The following is a 15,317-nucleotide window of genomic DNA, read 5'->3' as shown; positions in this document are numbered from 1 at the left end:
GGTAATAAGGTTGCATCCTTCAAAGGGAGAATAAGACAAAGTCCAAATTGTTTATCCATCCTTCTATTTCAATGCAGAGCAGAGGGTCCTGGGACCAGATGTGGCCAGGGTCCCATCCGGGCACTTAGCACAGTATCACTTACTCTAGGGGACCTATAAGAGGGGATTAGGGGTCATAGACTGAGTGGGGCAGCCCCCTAAGGCCTGAAGGATTAGCATTTAATGCAGCCAGCTTTGCAGAAAATCGGGCTCAGATGAGGATCTAACCTCCTTTATTTATCTTTGTTTTTCAAAAGCTCCAAGAGTGAGGGGGTTTCCTTCTCTTTTCATACGGTGAGGTTTTTTCCATCCTGAGAAACTGGGGTGGGGACAAACACGTTGGATCTCCAGGTATTTGTCAAATCTGAAATAAAAATTATTTTCCTTCAATCCACACTTCCTGTGTTTCTTCTGGGCTTTTGTTCTTTCTGCCCAGTTACCTTTTATCCAACCTCTCCTCCTAGATACCTAACCCCGAATATTTTAATTGGAATTAGTTCCTTTACTCCTCTTAAGTCTGAATGGAAACAGCAAAATAAGTCCTACCTTCTAGCCCCCTCAATGTATTTGGAGCAGTCGTTAATGTTGCTACGTTTGCCTTCAGCCATTCAAAATTTATCTGTATAGTGCTTACTATATATAGGTCAGGCTCTTCTAAGCTCCCCTGCCTAAATCATTACAATATAATGGAGAACACTAGAATAAAATAGACTAGAACCTAAAGCAATTATTTATCTAGATTGACTACAATTTCATCCAGTTCAATTCCTTTAATTTTACTGATGAGTAGGTGAATTTATGAGATATTTAGCAACGTGTTCATGACCCCAGGTCTAGATATTGGATGACAAAGCCATATCCAGGGTCATTCACTCTCATAACGGTGTTCTTTTCACTGTACTCCCTACGTACAATCACAGTTGACCCTTGAACAACACTGGAGTTAGGGGTGCTGACCCTGGCGAGTCGAAAATCCATGTATAACGTTTGACTCTCCCAAAACTTAATTGCTAATAGCCTACTGTTGACTGAAAGCCTTACCAGTACATAAACAGTCAATTAACAGTATTTTCTATGTTATATGTGTATGTACATATATTTTATGCGTTCATGACATACCTAATATAAATTTTTTCCGACATTCATAGGCTATGCAGTTTGTGAGTTTTTTCAAATTGTTGCAATCTCCAAAAATTTTTCCAATATACCCATTGAAAAAATATCCACGTATAAGTAGATCTGCACAGTTCAAACCCGTGTTACTTAAGGGTTAACTGTACTTCCTTTTTCAGTTTCCCTCTACTATATTTTCAACATCTCATAAAGTTGCAATACTTATAACTTATCTGCAGAAAATGAGTTTCTTCTGAAAGTGGAACATTTTGTCCCCATTTATTTTCTCCCTCAAATTTGCATTACACATTATCCAAAGGGATCAGAAACTTCTATGAAATACTCCTATTTCCTACCTTTTCTCTGAGGCATAGGAAAAGCACAATAGCAGACCATACAGAACAAATTTCTTAGTAAATCTGCAAGCTAATAAGATGCATAGAAGTTCTTAGGCTAAGCTTTAGAGTTAGACCAGGGCTCCAATGATGCTTTGTTGCCGAAATATCAGCTTCCCTGTGCACTGATGCCGTACAGAAACATGGAGACAGAGATTTTGGAGGGAGAGAGAGATGGCTTTACTTTTCTGCCAGGCAGAAGGGAAGACACAGCAGGCTAGTGCCTCAAGAACTGTGCCCCCCTGTCTTGGGGAATTACAGGGGGTCTTATAGGTGGAACTCGCAGTCCAGGATAAGTGATAAGGATCGAAGTGGTGAAGGTCTTGCATTCTTCTTCTTGCAATATTTTTAAACAGTCACTGCTGGTGTAAGGCAGCCTAGCCTGGTAATTGGGTCCGTTCATCTCTGGGTTATGGGCTTGAGACCTTCTTTCTGAAATGTAAACAGCTACAAGGGGTGATTTGCTACAAGAGAATGCAGCGAGAAAATGCCAGGTGCAGGGTCCAATTCATATGGAATCAGAGAGTAATTAGCTTTGTTTAGCTTTGTGAAGGACCTGTCTAGCTACAAGTGTTTGTTAGTAGCAACAGCTAAAGAATAACCAAGATTGCTTAACTCTTTCAGGCCTGTATATATATAGCTATTTCCCCAGCCTGTTCATTGTTGCTTATTTTCCTTGTTTATCAGAAAAGTCTCATTTCTATTTTTGCTGCAACAGCTTCTGATATTTACTACTCGTGTGGCAGTAGGCAAGCTCCTCCCTAAGATTCAGTTTTCCTTATCTGTAAATTGTGAGACGGTGTGACCCTCACAGGAGGGTTTTTGAGAATAGAGAGGGCTATATATGTAGAACAACTGGCACATGGAAGGCACCAACCAAATAGTAGTCTGTAAGCAAACATATTTCTTAATATGTTTATACTTTGTGTCTTACACTTTGTGGACCTGGCATGGAGGTAAAGGGAATTTAAAAGAAGGAGAACGCAATGCAGTTTATGCTCCAAAGACATCTAAAGTCTCAAGAAATGGCTGAAATCCAAAACTGCAAGTTCATAGGCAGAATTCTAGTTTCTGGTTCCTCGTGTAAGGAGCTTGGGAGTTGCCACTCTGTAACTAACAACTCTTCTTGGATTCACAAGAGAGGGAAGCGCACAAGGCAAACCACCGCCCCCGAGACTGGAGAGACAGGAGAACACAGGTCAGCCGGTTTACCAGAGCAGATGCTCACAAGTGACACCTCTGTGGGAAGCAGGGGCAGGGCAGGGTGACCTGCTCTGTAAATGATGAATTGCTGGAGGCTCCATGTGGACGCCTCTGAGAGTTAAAAACTCCAAGGGGACCCGTCATGGGAGGTGGGCACAGTTTTGTGATTTACTTCTAGGAGCTTGACCAGATTCTCACGGCAAGTATCTGAGAAAAATCCCTGCATGCTTCAAGCAGTTGGAGGGGAAGAGGAACAGTTTTGAAATACTTTGGAGAACTCTGTTCTTAACAAGGCCTGCCCTCTGGAGAAACTAGTTCAGCAGAGCCTAACTGACTAGAGGGTGGGAAATGCCCCACACCAGCCATCTCCAGCTGTTGTGTCCACCTAAGGCGGGGAGAAGAAAACTGAGGAGCTCTTGAGAAGTTCACAGTCCAGAGGCACACGCTCATTAGAAGCCAGAGACCTGATCGTAGGACACACATGCTTCTCCTCTCCCCACACCTCACAACCACATCACTAAAGGCCTATTTGCAGCAGTTCCGTTTACCCAGTACAACATGTCTGGTTATCAAGAAAAAATTGCAGGGAATACCAAAAGGTAAAAAAAAGAACCACAACTTGAAGAGACAGAGCAAGCATCAGAACCAGACATGGCAGCAGTGTTGCAATTATCCAGTTCATAGGCACTTATTAAAAGTGTCTCCAGGATCTAGTGTTGGAATAAAAAGCATAAGATGCTGCTCCATGCTTCAAGGGCATTGATGTCTAGGGAGAGACAGATATTACGTTGCCACAAAATATCTGCTATTTGCTAGTAAGAAAGGATCGATCCAGTACTACATGACACAGGGAAAGGAAATTTGTAGAAAGAGAAGACAGAAACTGTTAGAAAGACATTTAAGTTATGCATTAAGGATAACTTAGAGAGAAGCATTCCAAGCAGATAAGTAGAGAGAAGCATTCCAAGCAGTGGGGATGCCAGGGCAAAGGACAAGCTTGAGAGTAACTGAGGTGTCCTGGGACTAAGGAATGTTCTAAGGGATCAGTGAGTAGTATAGGTGGGTGGTGATGCGTGTGGAGGGGGTTGGTTAAGGATGAGTTCAAGTAAACTGTAACCGAGTAGTGCCAGCATAAAGTGTTTGGACTTGATCCTACTGGTGATAGGGAGACATTGGCATTTTTACACAGAGAAGCGGCAAGATTCAATGTCAGTGGCTGGTATCCTGACGTGGGACCAAAGTGGTCCGTTTTGGAGAAGATGTACTTAACAAACCAATGTATCCTGGAGGAAGTTTTGTTCAGTCTGTTAGGGTGGTGTATTTTCTCTGAATCAGATTTAGGGAGACATAGATTGCAGGGCCTCCTTGATAAATGGGGAGTGGATCAGAGGCAGAAATGGCCCATTGATGTTCTGTCCCCAGACCTGGACTCCTCTCCCATCCCTCCGAGGCTCACGAGAAATTTTTCAAGGTGCCAGTCTGGTATTCATACCCCATCTGTCACGAACCCCGTCGCAGTCCTGCCTCTCATTAGAGGGTGGGCAGCCCCTTTCCCAGCTACCTCCACTGCCCTCTCACCCAGCCTCTACACCAAAACAATCGGATCAGAGGCCCGAGGATTGTTTCCTATGGAAATCAGGCATGTGGAGCCCCAGGGGGAATAGCTCTGCTCTCTTATATTCATTTTCTTCCAGAAAGGAAAGGGATTGGGGAGGGCAGTTTCTAGGCCTTCACATATGTCTGAGAGAAAGGGACTGAGAGTGGCTTAGGGTAGAAAAGGGTAACGGGGTAGCAACAGAATTGCTTGCCTAGGTCACAGACACTTCTGTTTGGGGGAGAACTTCAGATTTCTGGGGTTCTGAAAACTGAGAGAGGTAACTTCATATCCAACTATCCTAAATATTGGTATATTAATTATTTGAGGATAATAGCATTATAGTGGGATAAAGAGACACCTCATTTGTTTTGCTATTACACCAAGAATTTCAAAAGCAAACAGGACATCATATAAGGTTACAGGTCATTTGCTTATTTTTGTTCTGCTGACCTGCAGGTTTGACAATGGTTTTTAGACTTCAGCTGGATATTAGCTTTTTTTTTTTTTTTTTTTTTTTTGCTGTACACGGCTTCTCACTGCCGTGGCCTCTCCCGTTGCGGAGCACAGGCTCAGCGGCCATGGCTCACGGGCCCAGCCGCTCCGCAGCACGTGGGATCTTCCCGGACCGGGACACGAACCCGTGTCCCACGCATCGGCAAGCAGACTCTCAACCACTGCGCCAGCAGGGAAGCCCTGGATATTAGCTTTTAATAATCCTGCATTACTTTCCAACTAAACTAGAACTACTTCACAATTAGCCATCTATATCTATATTTATATCCGTATTTCCTAGACATCTTGTTATACTTTCAAAATTTTGTTAAATGTACCTTGTCTATAGCCCTTACTTTTTACCTCCCCACCCTAAATTTTTGCAAAGAAAACAAACATGAATTACCATGTAACTGTTTTTTAAAATTCCAAATTGATGTATTTATTAGAGAAACTTTGCAATTATGACATCAGGAATATTCCTGCCAATCTGAGACATTTGTGTAAATCTGAGGCTGAGCTAGGCGCAGGGCCCAGGTGTTCTCTCCAGGGGGCAATATGGGTGGATGATGGGGGTTGGGAGTTGGATCAGAGTGTGAGTGAATGGACAGACTCAGACAGCTGAGGTTTGTATTTGATTTGATGATTTGATTTGATTCGATCTGAGAAACTTGATTCTTAGGCACAGAATAAACCTGTCCCTTTTTTTCAGTTTGCCTAGTGCTTACTTTTGACAGCATCTTATTAGAACACTTCCTTTTTAAGAAATTATAATAGATTCTCCATTTCTTATTGAATTAAATAGTAACACTGAGAACAGTCTGTCACTCAAAGCTTCTACCAACAGCCTCAATCTACCACTCTTATCATTTACCCAAATACTTCTGATTACGAACTTTATACACTTGCCAAAACAGAACACATTTGTTTTTCCATTAGTGCAGACTCTGCTTTCGGACTTTCCTAGACGTGCTTTTGCTCCTATGTGTGCTGTTGCTTGGAATTCTTATTATCTACCCCTCCCCCACTTCTCTCCTCCCAAGAGAACTTGATTTGTGCTGATTTCTTGAAATCAGCCAGATGGATTTGGCTCCTTCCTTTAAGTCTTCAGGACAGTTCCTACCTCACTGGTGTTATTTGCAGGTTTTTGTATTAACCTTTTTAAAACCACATTTATCAATTTCCCAACTGTAGTCCAGACCCTCATTAGGGCAGTGGGTGGCCTCCTTATCCTTACCCCCATCTCCATCTCACCAGATCCCTATACCTATAAAAATATATTGTCTCTCCTACTAATTAGAGAAGAGGTAATACACATTTTAAGTTATATATGTATATATATATGTGTGTGTGTGTGTATATATACATACATATATAAACACATATATACGTATATACATATACATATACATACGTATATATATACACACACACATATACTTTGTGTGTGTGTGCATGTGAATTTCAGTACCTTTGCATCTTCCAATTTTGGATCTCTATTTATTCAATGTAAAGTTAAAGGGGCTTGATTCAATGATCTTAAACGTGTATGATTGATAAAGTGTTACAGATTCTACAGTCCTTCCTAACTCCTTCATTAAGGGCATACTTTATGATTGTTGGGGGGCAGGGACTAACCTTTAAAAGGGTGTCTTACAGAATCTGTCTTATAAATATTTATTTGAATTAAAAACAAATGTCTAGCGTCTTTACTTTGTGAAGTTCAAATCAAGCCTCTCTCTTCCTCTGCTCCCTCCCCAGTTCGCAGAGATCCTGCTGTGACCGCAGCATCCTGTCCCTGGGCCTGGGTCACAGCTTGCTGGGACTCAGCTTTCCGGAGGGGGCTGCAGACGCTGGGGGGTGACAGATGGCTCAGCAGCAGCAACAGTTTGAGGAAGGAGTCACCAAGGGGAATCTGAGAAGGGCGTGTATCAGGCCTTCCTAAGAGGTAGAAGAAAAGACCCAAGAGGTATAAATACCAGGGGTTGTCTTATAGACAGGCTTTCGCAAATTTGGACTAAGGAAACGGGCACAAAATAAAGAGCCTCTTCCTTGGGCAAAGACTTCCCACTTTTCCTACCATCTTTAGAAGCCTCTGTACAGGTTACTGTGTCCCTGTTGTCTCTTTCTGGTCAGCCTCTTTCTGTAACTTCAGATAGGGTCCTTTTCTGATTCAACACGTTTGGGGAAGGGGTCAACACCTCCCTCTGGCCCAGGCTAAGGCCCTAACTTGACACCTGAGCTGTGAGCCTAGAGTTCTAGAACGCTGAACTTTCAGGGCTGGTGGGGTGCTAAGGAGCCACTGAGATTGGAACACCTAGGCCAAGGCCCTGAAGTGGCAGGATGACCAGGGTATGGACAGGACAGGGGTCCACTATAATTTTATTTCCAGTTTATCTCTGGTCAAGTGATTAAATCTCAGGGCTTAATCACCATGCTGTTCACTCACGTGCAGCCTTGGGGAGAGCCCCTCCCTCTGGGGCCGTTAATTCTGTAAATCCTCAACCTTCTAAGCCTGTTACACCAGCACCTCAGGATTAGACGGGGTGTCCACCTAGTGGCTGCAGAGGAGAACAGCAGCTACATTCCTTAATTACCTCTTTAAGAGGTTGGGAGAAGAGGAAGCATGACATCAGGAGACCAGTCATCCATCTCACCCTCACCAGGCGGAGACCAGTGTCTTATAACACTTCGTTCAGGCAAGTTCCTCTGAAGGACCAATCATACCACTTTCGTGAAAGGCTAAACCTATTAATTTCACTCAACACACTGGGGATTGGTTTTAACATCCTTTTCTGAAAAAGAGTGATCAAGTCAGTTATTTTTGTGGTCAACGATATTACACTTGAGTGTGACATGGGCAAGTCACTTAATTTGTTGAACATCCATTTCCAGATTGGTAAAATGAAGATGATATTTTCTGCCTAACAGAATGATTATAATTAGTGCTTAGTGCTTTACAGTTTACGAAAGTGGTTTACAAAAGCTACAACTTACATATAGTGCTATAGTAGATGGTCATGAGAGATTAGTGGTATGAAAATGTAAATTATACTAATAGGAGGATTTATACAATTCAGGATCTTTTTTTTTTTTTTTTTGCGGTACGCAGGCCTCTCACTGTTGAGGCCTCTCTCGTTGCGGAGCACAGGCTCCAGACGCGTAGGCTCAGCGGCCATGGCCCACAGGCCTAGCCGCTCTGCGGCATGTGGGATCTTCCCGGACCGGGGCACAAACCCATGTCCCCTGCATCGGCAGGCGGACTCTCAACCACTGTGCCACTAGGGAAGCCCCAATTAAGGATCTTAATCCTCACATAATTCTGAGGGAGATTTCAGGTGATTCTACCCATTTCCTAGATGGGAAATCTGAGGCACAACATGAAAAATGACCACAGAACAAATCAGGGTCAGAATGAAATTAGGCTCGTCACACTGTTTCTCAATCATTCTAATATACAGTTGGCCCTCTGTATCTGCCGGCTCTGCATCCATGGATTCAACCAATTGCAGATCAAAAATATTCGAAAAAAATTCCAGAAAGTTCCAAAAAGCGTTTTGAATTTACCCCGCTCTGGCAACTATTTACATACCATCTACATTGTATTGGACATTATAAGTAGTCTGGAGACGATTTACAGTATACAGGAGGATGTGTGTACGTTATATGCAAATACTATGCCATTTTATATAAGGGACTTGAGCATCTGCTGATTTGGGTATCCACAGGGGTCCTGGAACAAATTCCCTGTGGATACAGAGGGATGACTGTACTCACATATCAAATGATCGTAGAGATAGTATAGCACTAGTTTCTTGAACATGCCTGAGCCCAAAGTGAGTTCAATTATCCTTTGATCTCAGAGAAGTAGAGATAGGATATTCAGATAGGATATTCCTCCCACCCTTTCCTACCTTCTTCATCAAGGATGTTTTGTGGGGTTTAAAAGACCAATTATTCCAAGTCCTAAGGGAGGTAAGGGGGAAAAGAAACATTATTGCACATTACTGTGTTCTGGTCACTGAGATAACTGTGGGGTACTTTACATTTGTCATTAGAAGTTTAAGCCCAGCAATAATTCTAAGAGAGAATGTAGTGAAAGAACCCAAATTATTCTACAATGGGAGAGATACTGGAGAATTTTCTGACATGAACTGTCAAACACTGGAAGAAGTGCTAAGTGGCGCTTATGCAATTTCCTACCCAAACTCTTTAGATCTTTAAGGGGCAAATGAAACATGTTTAGTGATTATTAGTGCCAAACATTTTATATATCTCATTAAAACAACAACTCTCTGGTGCAATTATAATTATCCTCATTTTATACATGAGTCAACCGAATCTTAGGGATTTAAAGTTAAAAATGTCACTCTAGTTCACACAGCTGGCGGCTGACTCTAATGCCCTTTCTCTTTTTATTATATTACACGCACACCTTGTTTTATTGAACTTCCCTTTATTGTACCTTGCAGATACTGCAATTTTTACACATTGAAGGTCTGTGGTAACCCTAAGTGGAGCAAGTCTACCAGAAGCATTTTTCCGAGAGCATTTGCTCACTTCGTGAGCAAAATCTTCATTTTTATAATTCTTGAAATATTGGTGATCTGTGATCAGTGATCTTTGAGGTTACTACTGTAATTGTTTTAGGGGGCCATGAATCGCACCCATATAAATGGTAAACTTAATTGATTGTTGAAATGACAAGGGATTTAGAATATAATGCAAACTTAGTTGAAAAAACAGTGACAGGGTTTGAGAAGATTAACTCCAAATTTGAAAGAAATTCTTCTGTGGGTAAAATGCTATCAAACAGTATTGCATGCTACAGAGAAATCATTTGTGAAAGGAACAGTCAATTGATGTGGCAAAATTCATTGTTGTCTTATTGGAAGCAATTACAATAGCCACCCTACCTTACAGCAATTACCACCCCAATCAGTCATCAGCCATCAACGACAGGGCAAGACGCCCCCAGTAAAAAGATTACTACTCACCGGAGGCTCAGATGGTGTTAGCATTTTTTAGCAATATTTTAAAATTCAGGTATGTACACTGGCTTTTTGGGGGACATAATGCTATTGCATACTTAATCGACGACACTATAATGTAAACATAACTTTTATACGCACTGGGAAACCAAAAGATTTGTGTGACTCGCTTTATTGTGATATTTGATTTATATTGTGGTGGTCTGGAACCGAATCTGCACTATCCCTGAGGTCTGCCTGTATGTTGATGTAACACACCAAGACCTCTGCTGTCCACTAGTCACAGACAGATATTTAAATTTAAATTAATTGAAATGAAGGAAAATTAAAATTCTGTTTCTCAGTCACATAAGCCATATTTCAAATGTTCAGTAGTCACAGATGGCCAGGGGCTACCCTACTGGACAGAGCAGATATAGAACATTTCCACTGATGCAGAAAGTTCTAGACAGAACAAAATTCCCTCTATATGAGAAATGGTGTAATGAAGTGAATGAGGGCACAGGCTCTGAGAATCAACAGATTTGGGCTTGAAACCTAGCTTTTCCACTATGAATTGTATAATCTTAAATTACTTATCTTCTTTAAGCCTCAATTCACTGGTTTGAAGCATGAGAACAATAAAAGATTTTCTCTCAAAAGGTTATTATGCGTCAAATAGCAGAATCCCAGGAAATTCGCAAGCACTTGGCAAAAATTAGCTATCATACATACATTCTAGTTTTAAAAAAATGAATAGGTTTTGTTAGAAATAAGTATAAAGATGGTTTGATTTACTGGAGTTCTAAAATAAACCAGATTGGTGTGGGAGCTTCCCTAAAGCGTGTACAGTAAAAATGTTACATTCTGGGAAACCCCTCAGGCCCAGGCAAACTAAGAATGACTAGGAATGACTAAATGACTGCACTTAGCCTGAAGGAGAATGATTGTAAAGTCAACTTAAAGGTTTGTCTATTTCTATAGCCTAATATTACTTTAATTTGCGCAACATCCATTCATTTTATATTTAAAGTAAACATATGAGGTTCTGCCAAAAAAATGAATGAGCCTATTGATACCCAAACCACTCCCATTTTGTGGGGAGGGGTTAGAAAATGGGAAGGTACCAAAAGGAGATCTTAGGTCATGGGGAGCTGGGACTAGAGAAAGAGGAGAAGGCCCCACGAAAAACCTGCTTGCTGCTCAGTTTACGTATTTTATTCCATAGAATCATTTCTCTTAGCGATAACCATCGTCTGGAGGCTTTGGGGTAGAGAAATGGCACAATGAAGGGTTTTTACCATTAGGGAGTGTGCCCTGGGGGCTAGAAGACAAGGTTCAGATCCCAGTTCCGTCCACTAACTGCTTGTTTGACTTTGGGAAAATGCCTTAATTTTTCAGAAATTAGGTTTCCTCTTTGGAAGGTGAAGGGAAACTTGGGCTAAATTGATCCTGAAGTTCTTCCTAAGGTTAACACTTAGGATTTAAGGGGGACATCTCACTCAAGGTTTTCTTTCTGACCACGGACAAGTCAGTGTGGAAGCAGTGTTATCATAGGGACGTGCTGCCACCACATGGTATTTTCGGTTGTCCGCATTCACTCGTTTCGAAAATTTCTGATTTGATATTACATTTTAATACTGGTTTCTCCTAAAGGAATACAGATATTTGCTTAGCATTTGGAAGCTTTGGGATGCAATACTCTACAGCTGAGCTTGTTTCTACTGACTGACCCTATAAGTAATCACGTACCACATCTATACACATAACTTTTTTGATGAAAAAGATGAATCCATTTTATGAAGTTATGAGATTTAAAGTCAGTTATTTCTTAAACTTAGAATAAAAGGTATTTCTGTCATACACATAAGCCAATTTTTTCCTGAGTAGTTTTTAGAAAATACATTGTTCAGTACCATGCACACATGTCCCATTATATAGAGAGCTTTGCTAGCACAGCGCCTTACTGCTAGTGAGCACTCAATCAGGATTTATTGTATGCACAATAATGAACAGTTTCAGTATGTACCTCTTTTATGTTGTCATAGGTACTTTACAAATATTGCTTTAAAAATATAGGTACTAAAGTATAGATCTAAGCACTTTGGAAATATTTGGAAATGTATATGCTCGTATCACTTTTGTATTGTACCTCTCTTCTTCAAAGTCTAATGAAGCTGAAGTGGAGCTCTGGAGAAGATAGAACGGTGTAGCTGTTCTTTCAAGTCTGGGGCTTGATCCTTGGAGCCCCGATTCCCATTCAGAGGAAAAGACACCTCTGATGTTTTGCTCTGTATAAAGTCACTGTGTCTTAAAAAAACATGCATCTTGAGCAAAATTCACTGTTTTTAGTCAACAGCAATTGGTTGATATGTGTGGGGAGATTTTTGAGTTTGGAAGAGCTGCTGGCCACTTAATGGTTCATCTAAGCATGTGGTGAAATCACTCTTCCAAACTATAACACAAAAAGAGAAGTAAGCGGTAAGCTGGAGTGTAAGATTAGGTCAGCAGGTAGAATTTGGGACTGGCTGATGTCAACTTATTCTGACCGGTATCACATGTGGGTTAGCAGCTAGAGAGAAAGGAAAAAAGTGATTTCATGTGTCGTTCAAGGACCAGGGAGTCAGGACAGAGAGTAAGCCTGTGCTCATTACTTTTTGCTGAGACAACCTCTCATTATCTCTATTTCAATTTTTAAAACAACTAAAACACTTCACTGCTGTGGAAAGTACTGAAAAGTGTAATATATGGCCATCTAGGAACTTCCTCAATTTAGCAAATTTAACATTTTCTGTTTCTGCTTCAAAGCTCTCTGGGTTTTTGGGGTTTTTTTTTGGGGGGGGGGTTGTTTGTGGGTTTTTTTGCAGTACGCGGGCCTCTCACTGTTGTGGCCTCTCGCGTTGCGGAGCACAGGCTCCAGACGCGCAGGCTCAGCGGCCATGGTTCACGGTCCTCGCCACTCCACAGCATGTGGGATCTTCCCGGACCGGGGCACGAACCCGTGTCCCCTGCAACGGCAGGCGGACTCTCAACCACTGCACCACCGGGGAAGCCCCACATGTAGATGTATTTCTGATGTATTTATGGGGAGGAAGGTGATCTCCACATCTTACTCCTCTGCCATCTTGAAGGTCCCTCAGGTATCTTTATGTTAATGAGCTATCCTAGAATCTCTGTGAAAACAAAGCTGGATTTATAGTGATTTAACAAGTGTACACCTCTTAAATTAATTAATAGATCTTCATAAACCTTTAAGGAGGCATTACCAAGCAATCTTGAAGTATTTCTGTTCAAAAATTATTTCAATGAGCACCTAGAAGGCAGCCAAGAACATTTTCTATATGATTAAAATACATTTTTCTTGAATTTCAAAATGTGCTGTGCCACGAGTGAAATATTATCAAGATGAAAGTAAAGCCTGATAATTCATATTTCATTGCTTTAAGAAAGATCATGGTTAAATCAGACTGGTAATATGATAACTGATGTTTAAAATAGTACTAATGATGTATATTGTATGATCTCTTTTTTTCTCTCTTGTTCCACTTCTTAGAATTCAAAGTTATAAAAATCCTCCATTGTCTCTATTTTTATTATTTCTTGCCTAATATGGACTCTTTATAATTCTATGAACAGAGGTGAATCTTTTCTTAGTTTATATTCTATACTTTTGTACAAAAGCAATATAAATGATATTACTCTATTATATTATCCTAGGTTAGGTTATCCTTGAAATATTAATATGTTACTTTTATTGATATAGCATCAAAAAAGTAAGTTTTGACTTGGCTTAAGAACAAAATTTCTTCTCCTTCTCCATCTTCTGCTCCTTCTTCTTCCTCTTCTCCTCCTCCTCCTTTTTAAATAGAAGCAAAGTGCAAGGCCTATTAATCTTGTGTCTCTTTGCAGAAAGAAGTTTGTGAAATGATTTTAGCATGTTTCAGAAGTGCTTTCTATTCTAAATCTTCTTTTCCTGATTGCAAACCAACACATGATGGCTGAAACTGCTCCCTTCAGCTTTATGCCTAAAAAGAGTCATTCTATTAGTTCTAGAATAAAAGATAATTGTCTTCATGTATGTTAACCTGTAAACTTAATTCATTCCCTCATCCTCTAATAAAACCAAATTGCTATACAATTATTTGAACGGATTTCAAATATGTAGTAGAGCAGTGGAGTGAGGATGGAGACTGAGAATAGTATTATTATTTTGTTCCCCCCTTGATTTGAATTTATATGAATTAACTTTATGTCATTTTGGGGGGGGGGCATGCGCAGTGCGTGGCCTGTGAGATCTTAGTTCCCCGACCAGGGATCAAACCCAGGCTCTCGGCAGTGAAAGCGTGGAGTCTTAACCACTGGACTGCCAGGGAATTCCCTCATGTCCTTTTTTGAGAGTTATTGGGAGAAACAAGTGAAAGAAGCAGAGAAGATCATGAAGGCTTTATCATCCAAGGGATTTTTGCAGACCAGAGAAAAACAAAAAATAAAAGCTCTTACAATTGAGGGAATTTTGAGAGTCAAAAAGAAACTCATCATACTCTCTAATTTTGATTGTTACTATATCATTCGTTTTAATTTGGTAAAGACATTTTGCGGATCGTTTGCTGGTTTTTCTTATCCATACCACTCTCTGGAAGGATAAATGACATTTGGTTTAAATGTCATCTATAAGAAAAGATGTGTAAGATTATCCTTAATAGCTAGACGACTTAATTGACAATGAATGTGTTGTCTCATAGAGAAATAATAGAAATATTTCAAATTAACCAAAGTTGCCTTGGTTACTCAACAGGTCACCCAAATGCAAACAGATTAATTTGGATGCTCCTGGGAAATCAATATTTATTTGTTCTTAAAACTACTGAGCTCTAACCATCATATTAAGAGTTCAGTAAAATTTGCTATCTAATCTAATATACTCTTTTACACAGTTAACATTTTTGATTGGTTCCTTATAATGAAACTTCAATTTTTTTTCTCTTATTTAGAAAAGTTTGAGATGACATGGATGTCTTGACAGATTTATGTAGAGAAAACTAGGATCAATAAACATCACAGGGGCTTCCCTCGTGGCGCAGTGAAAGTCCACCTGCCGATGCAGGGGACACGGGTTTGTGCCCCGGTCCGGGAAGATCCCACATGCCGCGGAGCGGCTAGGCCCGTGAGACATGGCCGCTGAGCCTGCACGTCCGGAGCCTGTGCTCCGCAACGGGAGAGGCCACAACAGTGAGAGACCCGCATACCGCAAAAAAAATAATAAATTAAATAAATAAATAAACGTCACAGGATAAAAAATATAAAGGTATCACTCTCATTTTGTTTTTGCACTTAAATAAAATTAGACTAGTTCCAGAAGTTGAAGACTGATTTAATTTTAAAAGATCTCTAAGTATGACAGTTAGTTGTTTAGTAATGTACTTGCAGTTGTAAGAGCTCTTTTTGGTAGAAAGTTCATATTATCTTGGAATGTACTTTTAGCTTCCTTTTCCTTCATTTATTTTTTAT

The sequence above is a fragment of the Neophocaena asiaeorientalis genome, unplaced genomic scaffold (genome assembly GCF_003031525.2).
Source record: "Neophocaena asiaeorientalis asiaeorientalis breed wild unplaced genomic scaffold, Neophocaena_asiaeorientalis_V1.1 scaffold134, whole genome shotgun sequence".
Taxonomy (NCBI): domain Eukaryota; kingdom Metazoa; phylum Chordata; class Mammalia; order Artiodactyla; family Phocoenidae; genus Neophocaena; species Neophocaena asiaeorientalis.
The sequence above is the reverse complement of the archived record's forward strand: the minus strand, read 5'-3'. Positions refer to the sequence as shown.